The following is a 14804-nucleotide window of genomic DNA, read 5'->3' on the forward strand; positions in this document are numbered from 1 at the left end:
ACCGTATAAAAACTCATTATATGGTGCCAGTGCGAAATCATGGGACCACAGAAGTGCTGCCCTTCGTAGTTGGGCGGCACTTCTGTCGTACCCACGTATGTAGGACTAGTGGGCACCATATAAAATCTCCTTCAATTAATAGATATTTTAGGTTGATGTTAGTAAAAAGTGAGGCCTCAAAACTAGGGCTGCAAACGAGCCGTGGCGAGCCGAACATTGGGGTATTCGTGCTCAGCTCGCTTAGTTTGAGGCTTGGCTCGTGTTTGGCTCATGTTCGTGACGAGCTTTTTTATGGGCTCGTGTTCGGCTTGCCAAAATTCAACAAAGCTCGAGCTAGGCTCGGTTCGGCTCGTTTAGTAAACGAACGAGCCCGAGCTTTTAATGAGCCGAGCCGAGCCAGGCTCGAGCTTTGTTGGGTTCGGATTCAGCTCGTTTAGTAAACAAATCATATATATATATATATATGTATATATATATATGTATATATATATATATGTATGTACACACACACACACAGAAAACGGTTTCTACACACAAGTGTAGATAAGTTATCTACACACTAGCTTAAAATACAGTGGAGGGCATATTGTTTGGGTGATCCAAACCATTCATTTGATTGGCCCTCCAATAGATAGGGTTTCCACAAAAAATCAGCTCCATAGGATCATCCCAACCCTACGATTTGTGGAGGTAAAATGGATGTGTATAATCCTTCACAAATCTGTCCATTTTTTGCCTCCACTGTTTGAAGCGTTAGGATGATCCTATGAAGCTGATTTTTTGGCGACACCGTATCTATGTGAGGGCCCATCAAATGAATGCTTTGGATCACCCAAACAATGTGGGCCCCCACTGTATTTTAAGCTAGTGTGTAGATAACTTATCTACACTTGAGTGTAGAAACCGTTTTCTCTCTCTATATATATATAATATATCTATATATATAGTAATATAACCAACAAAATCCGAGCTTTAGAGCTAGGCTCGGCTTTATGAACTGAGCCTAAAAAGTTCCCAAGCTTGTCCAAGCTGAACTATACAAAGCTCGAGTTCGGCTCGTTTATTTGACGAGCTTATTTTTTGGGCTCAGGTTCGGCTCGTTTAGTAAACGAATGAGTCCGAGCCGAGCTTTTAATGAGCCGAAACCAAACATGTTCGTGATCCGGCTCGGTTCATTTGCAGCCCTAGACCTCATCGTCATGCTTGTCTCGAATCTTTTTTCACTTTATCTCATGTGGTGGGGACAAAAAGAAAAAGGAATCTAAAATATCTGTCTTAGTCGAAATAGACTTCGAAAAAGACATTACAACTTTCACAAAAATGACAATGACATTAATTTAAAGTGAAGATGACATTTTAAATTTCCTAAACTTTAACAAAGATGCTGCTGACGTTTCTGCTGACTAAATTGTTGCTGATGCTGACAGGGAATCTGAAAGGCGTCATTCATTACGTGTCAAGATTATGACGCGCAATAGAATCCAAGGAAAAATTACCATCTGACATATCTTGGCCTTGATCTTCGGTTTCTGAATGGCGAAAATGATCACTTCCTGGTGGTAAATATTCATTTAACAGTAATCCTACCTCTTCTACAATTTTTTGTTTTTCTTTCGAACGTTTCTTCCAAATAGCTAAGAAAAGAAACTTTTCTACCGTCTGGTAAAGTCATCATGGCTTGAAGGGTTCTTTCTGCTTGAATGTCTTCTGGTATTTTTTCTACTTCTGGGGGATTTGGTAAAGGAGAAGGAAATGCAATTTGTTTTCCTTTGTCTAAAGGGTCTGAGATTTTGGGCAAATCTCCAGCCATCAACGGTCTTGATAAATTCGAGTTTGGTGCCGTTTGAATCATTCCCGCTTTAGAAAGATCTGAGCCTAAAGTCAGAGAGGACTTTCCACTCGTCTCACCCTTGTTTAAGTTGTTGGGAATACCAACATTGGTTTGTACAAAGAGTTGTCTTTCAAGGCTCAAAACTTGTTGTCTTTAGGCAGAATTTTGGGACTGAAGATTCTGTCTTTCAAGGTTCAAATGTTTAACTGTTTTCTGGAGTATTTCACAATGATCACAAAAAAGGATTTTCTGGCTATCATGGGTTATACCAAATGAAGGAGAATTGTGGCTATCATGGGTTATACCAAATGAAGGAGAATTGTCTGGTAAATGTTTAAGTGAAGGAGAAACAAAATAATTGGGGCCAACGATTCCCCTAATTGCATTATGGGTTTCTGTAATGTCATTGAAACCTTTAAAATGGGGTCTAGGGTTTCCTTTAATACTTTCAATAACTTCAATCCAAGTATGATAAATACCTGGTGTTGTACCATTAAAAGCTCCGTAATATGCAAAATTTTGTCTCTCTTTTGTAAATAATTCAACGAAGCAATTCGTGGATGCAAGAAAATATTTTTGATTTTTCTGATTATGTGAAATCCATAAGCTGTCTAAAACACATCTCTGTTCTTTTGTGATGTTTTTGTTTGAAAAACTTTAAAAGTAAACGCTGAAGGTGCTAGTAAGGTATTTTGGGTGTTTTTGGTGTTTCAGGTTGTTTTCTGGATTTTCACAGAAAATAGAGCTAAGAGATGGAATTGCAAAGAGAATTCAAGGATCTATATGGTTTGCAAAGATAAAGTGTGTGTGTTTTGGATCTTTATCTTCTCACTGCCGGTTACAAATTTGGGAAGACAATTTGGGAAAACAACTGATTTGTATTTTGGTATTAAAATGAATGGTTCGGATTACACCACACTGAAATTTCTTGTGCTGGAATAACTTGCTGGAATGGGAATGCTGTTGGAATCAGGTTGCTGAAATGGAATCAGGTTACTGAAAAATTGCTGGAATTAGAAGCTGCTGGAAATGAATTGAATAGTACTGGAAACTTGAATGGAATTAGCATTGCTGCTGGAATTGAAAAGAAGCTGGCATGGAATGAAGAAGCTGCAATCTGTGGCTGGAATTAAGTAGTGCTGAAATTGCAGAATTCAAAGCCGCTGGAATCATTTGCTGGAATCGGTTGCTGGAATCAGTTATTGGAATTGTGCTTGAATAACTTGCTGGAATCGTAATGCTGCTGGAATCAGTTGTTGAATGGAAAGAAATTGCTGAATTGGAATGGGAATAGATGCTGGAATCATATTGCTGGAATTGTGCTGAATTGGGAGATAACTGAATTGCAAGTGGACCCATCATTCAAATGGATTGCATCATTCTATGGAATTGATTCAATGGGCATAACCAAATGGCGAAAGAACCACAAGATGGATGGTTAGGATCAGCTTGTGAGAGTGGATTGGAAGGGACTACCATGTATATTGTGGCCTAACCAAGTGAATGCTTTAGATCAATCAAATGTGCAGTTTGGATAATTTTAATTATGGGTGTTATTTGCTCATATTTTGGTCCTTTAGATGGACTGCTTGGGTCATCTAATGAAACTGATTTTGGGCATCACCTATTTATATTGATAAAGTAAACAACATATCTCTTTCCTAGACCATTAAATGGACAGTAGGATCATCCAAGATTGCACAATTATCTCTATCTCATATTTTATGATTCGAATTTCAAGTGGGCCCACTAATGTAAACAAAATATTGATTTTGGGAAAGATACATATTCGGCCAAATTTGGAGGAGGGCCACCATATCGATTTTTAATTTTCTTTCTAAATAGGATTCGGCCAGGCTTGGAGTAGGCCCCACATTTATGTTTCTAATATTTGAAAATGAGCTGGAAAAAGGCAATAATTAAAGTATATGTGGAAATATAGGTTGGGTTTCGGGAGTCTTCTAATTATGGGAAGCTATACAACCAAGCATTATAGAATGATTCCAACCGACATTATCTTTCTTGGAAGGTATAAATCGAGTTATCTGCTATCTTTGCTAATTACAATTCGTGCAAGTGGGATCCACTTGGGTTATATTAGAAGGCTCAACAATTTGTTTCCACATTCGGGTTCTATGGGCAATTTGTACAGAAAGTAGAAAGCAAGCCATTTCTAATTTCTCATCTTAACCGTTGGATGGATTTTGTCTTTTCTTTTGGGACTCAATATATATGGAAATCCAATAAGTAATGGATTTGGTAACCCATCACTTATATATACATCACTCCTCTCTCTAATTTTTTTTTTTTGGTCTAACCCTCCTCTCCAGAATTTTCATTTTTTTTCCTTTCTTAATTTTTGCCCAATTTTTCTCTCCAATTACTTTAGAGCATTCGGTGTTGTCTTTGGCGCTAATCATCCATTCCAATCATTCAAGGAAGAAGAAGGGTTCGGCTATTGCTAAGAGGGATTTTGAGCCTATGTGTTTTTACTCTTTTTATTTTTATTTTTATTCTAATTCATTGTATTTTTGTTCAAATTTCAATTAAAGAAGTTATTATTGTTTCTTCTCCCTTCTCTCACTTTCTCTCAATGGCTCTCTCTTTTTATTTCATTTTCTATGTTTCTTTCCCCTTCTCCATGAGTAGCTAAACCCACTAAACTTAGGGTTTAGATGAAGCCATGGGGAAGAAGAAAGAGAAGTAATTAAAACAAGTGGATTATATAACAAATTATGTAGGGTTTTGTTTTTGTACAAATCCCAATCATCCATGCCATCATTGGCTTTCCCCTTTCGTATGGATGCTTGTTAATTGAGAAAGATTAAATTCTATATAATTAATATAAATTAGAGGGTTAATTCGATTAAATACTCATAAATAATGACACTTTTAGATCTTATTATTTATTGACTATTTAGTTGGATTTTCAACCTAATTCAAAGGATTTTTTTAATTAATCAATTTTATCCAAACCCATGGTGGATTCTAACCCTAAGTATTCTTTTATATTGAATTAAGATTTTTACACTATTCCAAATTACTTTTGCAATTTTTCAATTTACGTAAGCCCTTAGAATTTGGTTTTCTAATTAGATTAGATAAGTAGTTAATAAAGATCATTAGAATTTTGGTACACTTTGCCTAAATTAAGATTTCCAAGTCGCAATCTTATTTGTGTTCAATTATTAGATTGTTTAGAATACAAATTTATAGATATTGTTGGCTCCGAGGTACGTCCACGAAAATCCTGAGTAAATGCCAGGCAACATATATCATAGTTTGTATTCTAAGTGATACAAGAATAGGATTCACAAACAAAATTTCTCTTCCCTGAGTTCGACCCGTGACTACACGCGATCCGTGCACTTGCGGTCAATTATATTCATTCATCATTTCATTTAGATCTAGTCAATGGCTTCTATTTGCATCATCATGACCATGGTCTATTTTCTGATCCTTTGATTATAGATCTGAATTCATACCTTTGTATCATTGATCCTTATTCTACATATTTTGATTAGGGCCTGTTTCTTAGTTAGGTTTTCCTTCTTAATCTAATTAATTCTTTCTATCTATCCATTCTGTGGATTATCATTAGATTAGTGCGTCTTCATACATAATCTATTCCTTGACCTATTGGTCAAAGATTAATCTGTATTTTCTATCATGAATTTACATTATTAGATTAGGGCTTTCTTTTTCGTCTGAGTTCCTTATCCAGTTCAGGCAATTATCCTTGTCTATCCATTATCTGGATCCGGATCAGATCATGGATTTCTCATCACTGTCATTTTAGTCTTGATCTATCATCCATGGACCTCATCCTATGATTGATCCTGATCAGATTGTGTTCCACCTGTTGATTTTGAGTTTATCCTGCTGACATTTATTCGAGTGATTTCTTGCTGAGAGCCTTACTTTATCTTAACCCTGTTGGCATACCCTTTATGATTAGCTGCTTCAGACCCTCTCTATAATCTGTTATGCTGCCGAATTTTTTCAAAATACCTTGAGTTTGGTCATTATCATTTAGACTTATTGACAAACTCTATGCTCTCATCTTACCATATCTCCTTGCATAGATGTAATGCTACTAGAATTTACCATGAGAAAGATATATTGGTATCATCTTTTGTCTCAACTTGCATATGTCATTTCCATTTGATTACCCTATACTGAACTCTAGTGTTTGTCAATTCAATGGCAGGAGTCGACCTTGTTGGCTTCACTCATTTGCTATACCTATTTCCCTTCGCCCACTTTTGACCAGATGGCTGAATCTGGAAATGCACCGAATATGAATGAGATGATGAAACTAATACTTCAACAGATGAATAGTATGAAGGATGAGTGAAATTCCAAGGGTATGCCCGAATTGGCAACTAATGAGGAGGTAAAAAATTAGGTTGCTAATAAGTTTTAACCTTTTGAAAACTCAAACCCAATTTTGAAGATTAAGAGATCAACAATGAAAATTTAGCACACAAGTTAAATCCTAAGTGCAATAAAAGAAAGGCAAGAGATAAGAGAGATTGCACCCGAGATTTAAAGTGGTTCGGTCCTCCAAATGCGAGGCCTACTCCACTCCACCAACCAAACCCGTTGATGGCTTCACTATTCGATCTTCTTAACTTCGGTGAAGATCAATGCCGATTAAAATTCCAATCGCCTTTAACCTTGGTGGCAATCTTCACCACGGAGAGTGGGCTCCGGTTCTCCCAACACTCGCCCAATACAAGTTTCTTGAATAAGAAAGAAAGAACAAAAAATCCCTCACAAGGGTTTACAAGTTTTGTAAAAGATGTACAAATTTGAGCCTAATGATCCAAATCCTAAATCTAGAGGATGAGAGGCATAAACTAGCTTGATTCACTCTTAAGATATTCCAATAGGATTTTAGAGTGTTAGGATTGATAATTGGGAAGTTGAGAATACCCATATTTATAGAAAAACCCAAATATGATCGTTTGAGGGCATAGTGGTAATTCCTGCAAAAATTCCCAACGGCTATAATTCTTACCGTTATAGTGTTCTCGGAGTTCCGAGAGATTTTCTCGGAGTTTCGAGAATTTCTCTCGGAGTTCCGGGAATACAAACAGAAGTTAGAAAAATTCTACTGGACCAAATCTCGGAGCTCTGAGGAATCCTCGGAGTTCCGAGCTCGGAGCTCCGAGAATTCTCTCAGAGTTCCGAGAAGCCTACCAGCAGCAGATTTTTAATTCTGTTTCTTGGGCTTCCAACTTTACACCAAGTTGGGATTGTTATGAGGGTTCCACACTGTTGGAACACCACAAGGACAATCTCTTAAACATTTTAGGGGTGTGTGAGATTACTTTAATTTATGCCTCTAAACATCTAAACTAGGATTGGATCTTTACATTCTAAAATGACTTCGATCTTCAAATGCGATGCTTCAAGTCTTCATGCATCTTGGATCTCCGATTTCTTTGGCCTTCCGAATGTGGTCCAATGAGATCTTCTTGGCCTCAATCCAAGCAATCTTGTCTTAGCACAATTATGATCTACAACTTAGACAAACAAACACACTAGTGATATTAAATCACTTGTGTATTGGAATCATCAAAATAAGATGGGAATCCCAAGGTGGGAACCATTGGGCATTGGAATCATCAAAATATGATGACAAGCACAAGAGATTTTCCAATAAAAGCACACATATATTTCCTTACACTAGATTTCTTGTGTATTGGAATGGGTTAAAATGAAAGTATTTTCGAAATGTATACCCGATTTTCTAAAATTTCAAATGAATTAGCTAATCTTGGTAAATCTTATCCTACTGATGAGCTTGTGAGTAAGTTACTTAGGTCACTTCCTCCACATTGGGATCCAAAGGTCACCGCCATACAAGAATCAAAGGATCTCAAGACGTTTACTATGGAGGAGCTTGTAGGATCTCTTATCACTCATGAGATGCTCCTCACTAGCCGTCAAGAAGAGAAGAAGCCGAAAGAGAAAGAAAGCCGATCTCTAGCTCTAAAGGCCTCCAAGACGGACTCATCATCAAGTGATGCGGATAGTGATGAGGAAGAAGCGTTAAGAAAATTTAAAAGCTTATGGAGAAAGAAGCATAAAAAGGATAAAAAGAAGAAGAAAGAAGAAAGTGAAGTAGAGGGAGGAATAAGATGCTATAATTGTAAGAAGACGGGACACAAAAGACCGGAATGCCCTCTTCTCAACTCATCTTCCTCGAAGTACAAGGGAAAGAAGAAGGATTGGAAGAAGCACAAGGTTCTTGCAGCCGCTTGGGATGCTTCTAGCACCTCGGGACAAAGCTCAAGTGAAGGGGAAGCAAATAAGGATGATCTTTGCCTCATGGCACTCTCCCATGAAGTTGAGGTAAATTCTAACCTCTCTTATAATTCATCAAGTAGTGATAGTGAAAAAATATCTTATGATGAATTGTGCACAACCTTGCATTCTCAATTTTCAAAAAATAAAGTTCTTAAAAAATCTATTTCTAAATTAGAAAATGAACTTGATGTTTTGAAAAATGAGTCCTCCTCTTCCATATCTAAATCTCAAGCACAACTTGAAAATTTTAAACTTGAGATTGAAACCATTAAGGGTATTTTGGATGAGAAATCTTGCCAAATTGTTAAACTTCAATGTGTTGAAAGCTCTTCCAAATCTTATGAAGATGACTTTAATGATTCTTTAAATCAAATAACCCATCTTCATAATGAAAACGAGAGTTAAGATTATGTCTCCATGGTTTCCTAAATGGTGACAAAATTATTGACATAATCTTAAGGAAGGCTAGTCATAAACCTAATCATGCATCTTATGATAGGACTAGTCTATCTAACCCTCATGTTAGATGCCATTATTGTGGAATCAATGGTCATTACTAATTCCAATGTGCATCTAAAATTAGGGATTGTGGTGGAACCAAGAAATCTTGGGTTCCCAAAGCCCCCATATGATCCACTTCATATGTGTTTTTAAATTAGGGTCTTGAACTTAAAATTGAATATCTTTTTATAGTTATTTAAATATCCCCTCTTATGTTGAATAAAAATTCTAAATAGGGGGAGTTGTATGTTTGTCTTTTTCCTTGAAAAAGGGGGAGCTTAAAATTTGAAAATATTTTCCCCTTGATTTTCTTTTACCCCATCTTTTTTATAGATGCCAAAGGGGGAGAGAAATCTAGTGTAAGAAAATATATGTGTGCTTTTATTGGAAAATCTCTTGTGCTTGTCATCATCAATTTTGAACAAATTCGTATGCCTCTTGGCTTCAAATATATGGACTCGTTCAGTACTAGCTAAATTCTGCATCTTCCCCCATGATTCTCAAAATCAGTAGGGCCCACTCCAAGCTTGGCCGAATGACCTGAGATCATTATGAGTGTGCACTCATAGGCTAGACGCATGGGCTGATCCGATCCGTCCAAATAATGCGAGCCTTAATACATGAACTAGTTGCACCCCCTTAATCAATTCTATGAGCTGATCCACACCGTCCAAATGATGGGTCACTTGATAATCTTGCCCGTTTAAATAATGAGCTACAAGGTGAATTGGTTGACCGCACCCTTAACCCCTTCTATAAGATGATCTTAGCCGTACAAGTGATGGGCTACGGTGTAAATTGGGCGCGCCTCGCAATCTTTGTAGGATGATCCGATCCATTCAACTCGGCACTTAGCGAACCCCATTGCATATTTGACCAAAACATATATGGGTCCTCCATAAAAAATGATTTTCGAAATAAGTTCAAAATTCATGTTTTTCATAAAAATTAGTGCAGGGCACACTTGCTTGATCAAAATGCTCAACGCGGGCCACCAAATGGGTCCAACTTCTCTCTTGTTTAGGTTTTTGTAAACAACCCTCCTCAACACTTGGCAGAAAAATACCATATGTAATGAAAATGACCAAAACGGTTGAGAAAATGTAAGAGACGGACACAAAAAGGGAAGACAATGGAAAAGACAGATAGAAAAATACTAATTCCTTTGCTGATTAAGGTGTGGCAAAATGAGGTGTCTACACTTGGCCTCAATCCAAGCAATCTTGTCTTAGCACAATTATGATCTACAACTTAGACAAACAAACACATTAGTGATATTAAATCACTTGTGTATTGGAATCATCAAAATAAGATGGGAATGCCAAGGTGGGAACCATTGGGCTTACAATCTCCCCCTTTTTGATGATGACAAGCACAAGAGATTTTTCAATAAAAGCACACATATATTTCCTTACAATAGCCCGTCCGAAGAGTGATAAAAGTTCTACATCTAAAGAACTTGCACACCAGCAAACCCCAATTATACCTCCTCCACCCCCTGTGGCAACTAGACCTGATGTATTCACCGTTGAGGATGACTTTGATGATGAGCAATACGTAGAGAAAAATTATCTCCCCCATTTGGATAGAACTGATAAAGGCAAAGGGATTGTAGACATGTTAGATAAGCTTACTCAAGAAATGGAAAACATAAAGTTCCAAGGCCCTAAGAAGCTGAACATGGCAGACTTTATGATAGTCTCGGGAGTCGTTCTACCTCCTAAGTTCCAAGTACCCGATCTTGATAAGTATGATGGGACGGGGTGCCCCACAAGTCATCTGAAATCCATCATTCCTCTTTTACAGCAGCATGGACTTTCTCCAGAGCAGATTGCCCTCGTATTCCCTAGGTCTCTAATCGGAACTGCCAAGAAATGGTTCCTGAGCTTAAAGTCTAAGGAGATTAGAACCCTAGAAGACATTGCCAACAAGTTCGTGGAATAGTTTTTTATGGAGGAAGGGATCGATGTTACTAAGAGAGACTTGAAAATATTGAAACAAGGGCCAAATGAAACTTTCACATCCTTCATCCGAAGATGGAAAATGAAGGCTGCTCAGATGACCCTTAGGTTGTCGGATGAAGATCAGATAAGATTGTTATAAAAAGCCTATCTCCTGATATTTCCATTTTATGGCTGCTCAATATTATCCAGACTTTAGTCATTTGATTAAGACGGGAACTAGAACCGAAGATGCTTTGGCAAAAGGTCTGACTACGAAATTATCTACTGATCCGAGAAATGAAAAGAAACCTCTGATGGTTTTTAACGAGGTTAACAATGTGGAGACCTCTCGTCAACCTTTCAAGAAGGTAGCTTAGAAAGGAAACAAACCTATTCAGAAATCAAGTAAAGAGATTCCTGCATTGCCTAAGAATCTTATTAAAGCTTTGGAAGAAGTGGTCGAAGTGGGTAAACGTCAACTTCCTGAAACTTCTCCTCCTCCAAGTCCTCTTCCTAGTAACTTTTATGAACAAGACTTTTGTGAGTATCATCGAGTTCATGGGCATTCAACCAATAATTGCCAAGCCTTGAAACACAAGATCCTGAAACTTATCAAGAATGGTAAGGTAGTTGTTGTTCTTCTAAAATTCTAATTTGAGGGATATCCTATATATTTCAATTAATTTAGTTAAGAATTTAGAAAAAACTAATATACAAAACCCCACCATTTGTGGTGGGCCGACTCGTGCTTGGTATGCCATTCAAAGCATCCAAAGCTGTCTACGTATCCAAGCCTCACTAGAATCAGTTCGGGGCCTGAACTAAGCTACATGCCTAAGACATCTAGGACATCAATCTAGACTGGAATGACTGTTTCAACAGTTTTCAAGAGATTATTTAATTCAAGTTGAGTAGATTTTATTATCCTATGATTCCATCTAAGATGCTATATGGTCCTATCTAAGTGCAAGACATCCTTTAGACTAATGCAGGTGAACCTACATCTTAGGTGACTAGGCTTGTCCTATGAGAAAAAGAGGTAACTAGTGTAACTAGATCTATAACTCCATTGCTAATAATAGCAATCGGTCGTGATGAGGCTGAACTCCCTAACTTCCTAAAGGGGGCTCTCAAGGTTCCTATGATGGAGACCGCAATCCAACGGTTCCGAAAGCATGGATCAAATGATCTTAATTTATTAAGTTAATGATTTTCAATTTTCAAAGATTTTCAATTCCTAACATCTAAGGAATACCAAAGGCTCTAGGGCTTGACCAATTTTAGCCTTGAGTTGCATTCATGGAAGGGAATCGAGCGCTCTTCTCTTGCGCAATTTAATACTTAAGTTATAATACGTTATTGCCTAACATGTTTCTCAGGATTTCTTTGGACAGTTGACCTCGGAGCTAATAACATGCTGTAATTTAAATACCCAAATTATCAAGGACCAATTGCAATTGGAATACGATTATGAATGCAGTCTCGGCATCTAAACTATCTTAGCGTGGCCATTTTACGAAGGAAATCTATAACTCTAAGATTTTTGTTTCAGCGGCTTTAGGAATGAATACGTGACAAAAATTAGAGTTCCCTGGGAGTTTTCATAATGTTTTTGGTTAGTTTCGATTTTTAATAGATTTTATCAATTTCAGATCAAATGGATGATTTTACAAAGAAACTCATTGTAAAAGAATTTCAAGTAAGTTTAAATCTTTACAGTAACATTATATGGATGAATATAGTCTATTGTGAAAATTTCATGGATTTTTATGTTAATTTGCTATTAAGTTTCGATTTAACAATATTGAGACCAGATTGTTAGAATTACAAAGAAACTCTTAGCAATCAAACTCCAAATCAATTAACATTTTAATAGTAAGAAGGTATAAGTGAACATAATCTACTGTGAAAATTTCATGAATTTTGAATATGATTTACTATCAATTTCATATTTTTAAAGATTTAGATCAGATTATGGATTTACACAGCATCTCCTAGCAAACAAATTCCAAATCTATTGAAACTTTTATAGTAACATGCTAATCTAAGATTACTGTAAATTATTCGAGGATTTTAATTCTGATTTGATATTAATAAAAAAACTCACAAAATATGGCTGTTTCAAAAGAAAACATAAAACAAATACCAAATAGAATCCTGAAATCATGAAAAATTCATAGCAGATTATATCAGTATCAAATTATTTTACTACAAAATTGCATTAATTTTAAAACTTCTTTGGTATATTTTCCATTTTTCTTCTTGAAAAAGATGTCTTTTAAGGGTTTTTCTATTTTTTAAACATGATTTTTGGGAAAATTATGACATTGAAAGATGTCATCTAACATTGTTCTGATATGATGAACACAAGAAAATTATAATATTCCAAGAAACACATCATCCTAAGGTAGATATTTTTTCCAATCTCCTAATATTTCGGTCATTAATTCAAATTAAATTTCAAACTTCATTCAAATTCTAGAAATCCTTAGATCCAACATCTGATCCAATCCGATAACTCTTTTAGTCTAATTAAATAGATCATTGTATTAAATTTTGAGACAGATCGGACTTGAAACACTCATGTAAAACACAATTTTGAGCCAACCCATATAATATTGAATTAAATAAGCGTAAATGCTAAAACCATGCAAAAATATGTAAAAAAATACGGAATAACTCTAGAAAAATTTGAGAAGAAAGAACCTACCTTTGGTCGCGCTCCTAGTCTCTAGGGTGCGTAAATCTGAAGTATACGCTTTGTCGCACCGTTTTAATCGCTGATGAAAACCCCTTTGATGAAATTTTGAATCGAAGCTATGTGCAAAGACCCGCAGAAATATTGATGAGGGAATCAGAGAGATATATGAGAGATGATAGGGAGGTGTGTGAGAGAGGGTGAGAGATGATAGATAGGGTGAGAGACGATGAGAGGACGAGAGATAGGGTGAGAGACGATGAGAGGATGAGAGATGGTGAGAGAGATGCACGGCCACAAGATTAAGAAATTTTTCTTTTTTTTTGAGAGGTCGATGCCTTGTTTTTTTTTTATCCACCCACAAAGAGAGGATTGCCAGTATTATAAAGAACCCAAAAAGTTGAAATCCTATGAGATCGTCAGAGATATTCCAAAATCCCAAAGTATGAGAGAGTTGCCAAAATTAACTTTCCTCCTCAAAGAAGAATTCCATTTTTTAAATGAGGGCAGCTGTCCTTTAAAAATAAGTTACCAAGAACTATTTTCTTCCTTTTCTTCTTTTAGGATAGAAAGAGTGAATCAATTGCCGAAATCCAAAATATCTAGGAGAGAAGATAGACCTTCCTTTTAGCAACCAAAGATACAATATTGGAATTTAGTTTTTTAAGACTTGGAATAGAAAGAAAGTTGAAACAAAAGAATCCCACCGTAGGAAGAGGGATGGGATAGAGTTAACTCACTTGCCCCTTTACAAATAAAATATACCATTTATATAGAGCAGCCCACATAGAACAACAGCTCACGTTTTCACCCCACTATAAAGTCGTAATATATTAATGAAATAAAGAAATCATATCATAAGACCAATTCTTTTTCCGGAATATTTAATATCAGGATAACTTTGGGTGGGTCCCACATTATTTTGGATGATCTAAACTTTCATTTGTTTAGCTTCAGTGCAAATTGAACGTGCCTTCAAATTACTTCACTAGAATGATCCCAATTGTCCACTTGGATGAGGCCATGCTATAAATAGGTTTGGTGATTCACACTTGTTAACTGATGGCGCTCAAAATCATTTCCATTAGATGAACCGAACCATTCATTTGGTGGGCCCCAATGAAATTAGATTTACTTCCTTGGATAGCGACTCTAAGTTATTTTAGGTACGTATCGATTCTGGGCTAGTCCCCCAAGCAAGAGGTATCTCATTTTACATCGCCACTCAGGCTGTGAGAGGCACTCTTTTGAGAGTTCTTTGGTAGGGCTTTGTTTCACGTGTGGGGATCTTAGAGGATTAACGGGGATCTCGTATCCTCGCCAGTTTCCTCGGGATCGGGGTCCTCAGCTCCACACCGTGTCAAATGAATTAAATGAATAAAGCAAAAGTCAACATATGCAGTTGTCATCACTTGCAAAGGACGGGGCGCGAAGTAGCTTCTGCGAAGGTGGCTAGCAAATCGCTAATTGTGCAGCTAATCATTGAATTTGGTTGATTTTTAATACATTGCAT

The 14804-nt window shown here is 36.6% G+C and overlaps 1 protein-coding gene across 1 annotated transcript in view; it reads right to left on the minus strand.

Annotated features, from left to right (window-relative positions):
* Window positions 1–14016, minus strand: part of LOC143860140 (uncharacterized) — a 28770-nt gene extending 14754 nt beyond the window's left edge. The window contains exon 1 of the mRNA XM_077370671.1: window positions 13304–14016. The gene's annotated coding sequence lies outside the window, so the exon portion shown is untranslated. The remainder of the gene's footprint in view (window positions 1–13303) is intronic.
* Between the last annotated feature and the right edge of the window lie 788 nt (window positions 14017–14804).

Source organism: Tasmannia lanceolata, unplaced genomic scaffold, assembly GCF_043159265.1.
Source record: "Tasmannia lanceolata isolate RefF3 unplaced genomic scaffold, GAP_Taslan_0.1 ptg000037l, whole genome shotgun sequence".
Classification (NCBI taxonomy): domain Eukaryota; kingdom Viridiplantae; phylum Streptophyta; class Magnoliopsida; order Canellales; family Winteraceae; genus Tasmannia; species Tasmannia lanceolata.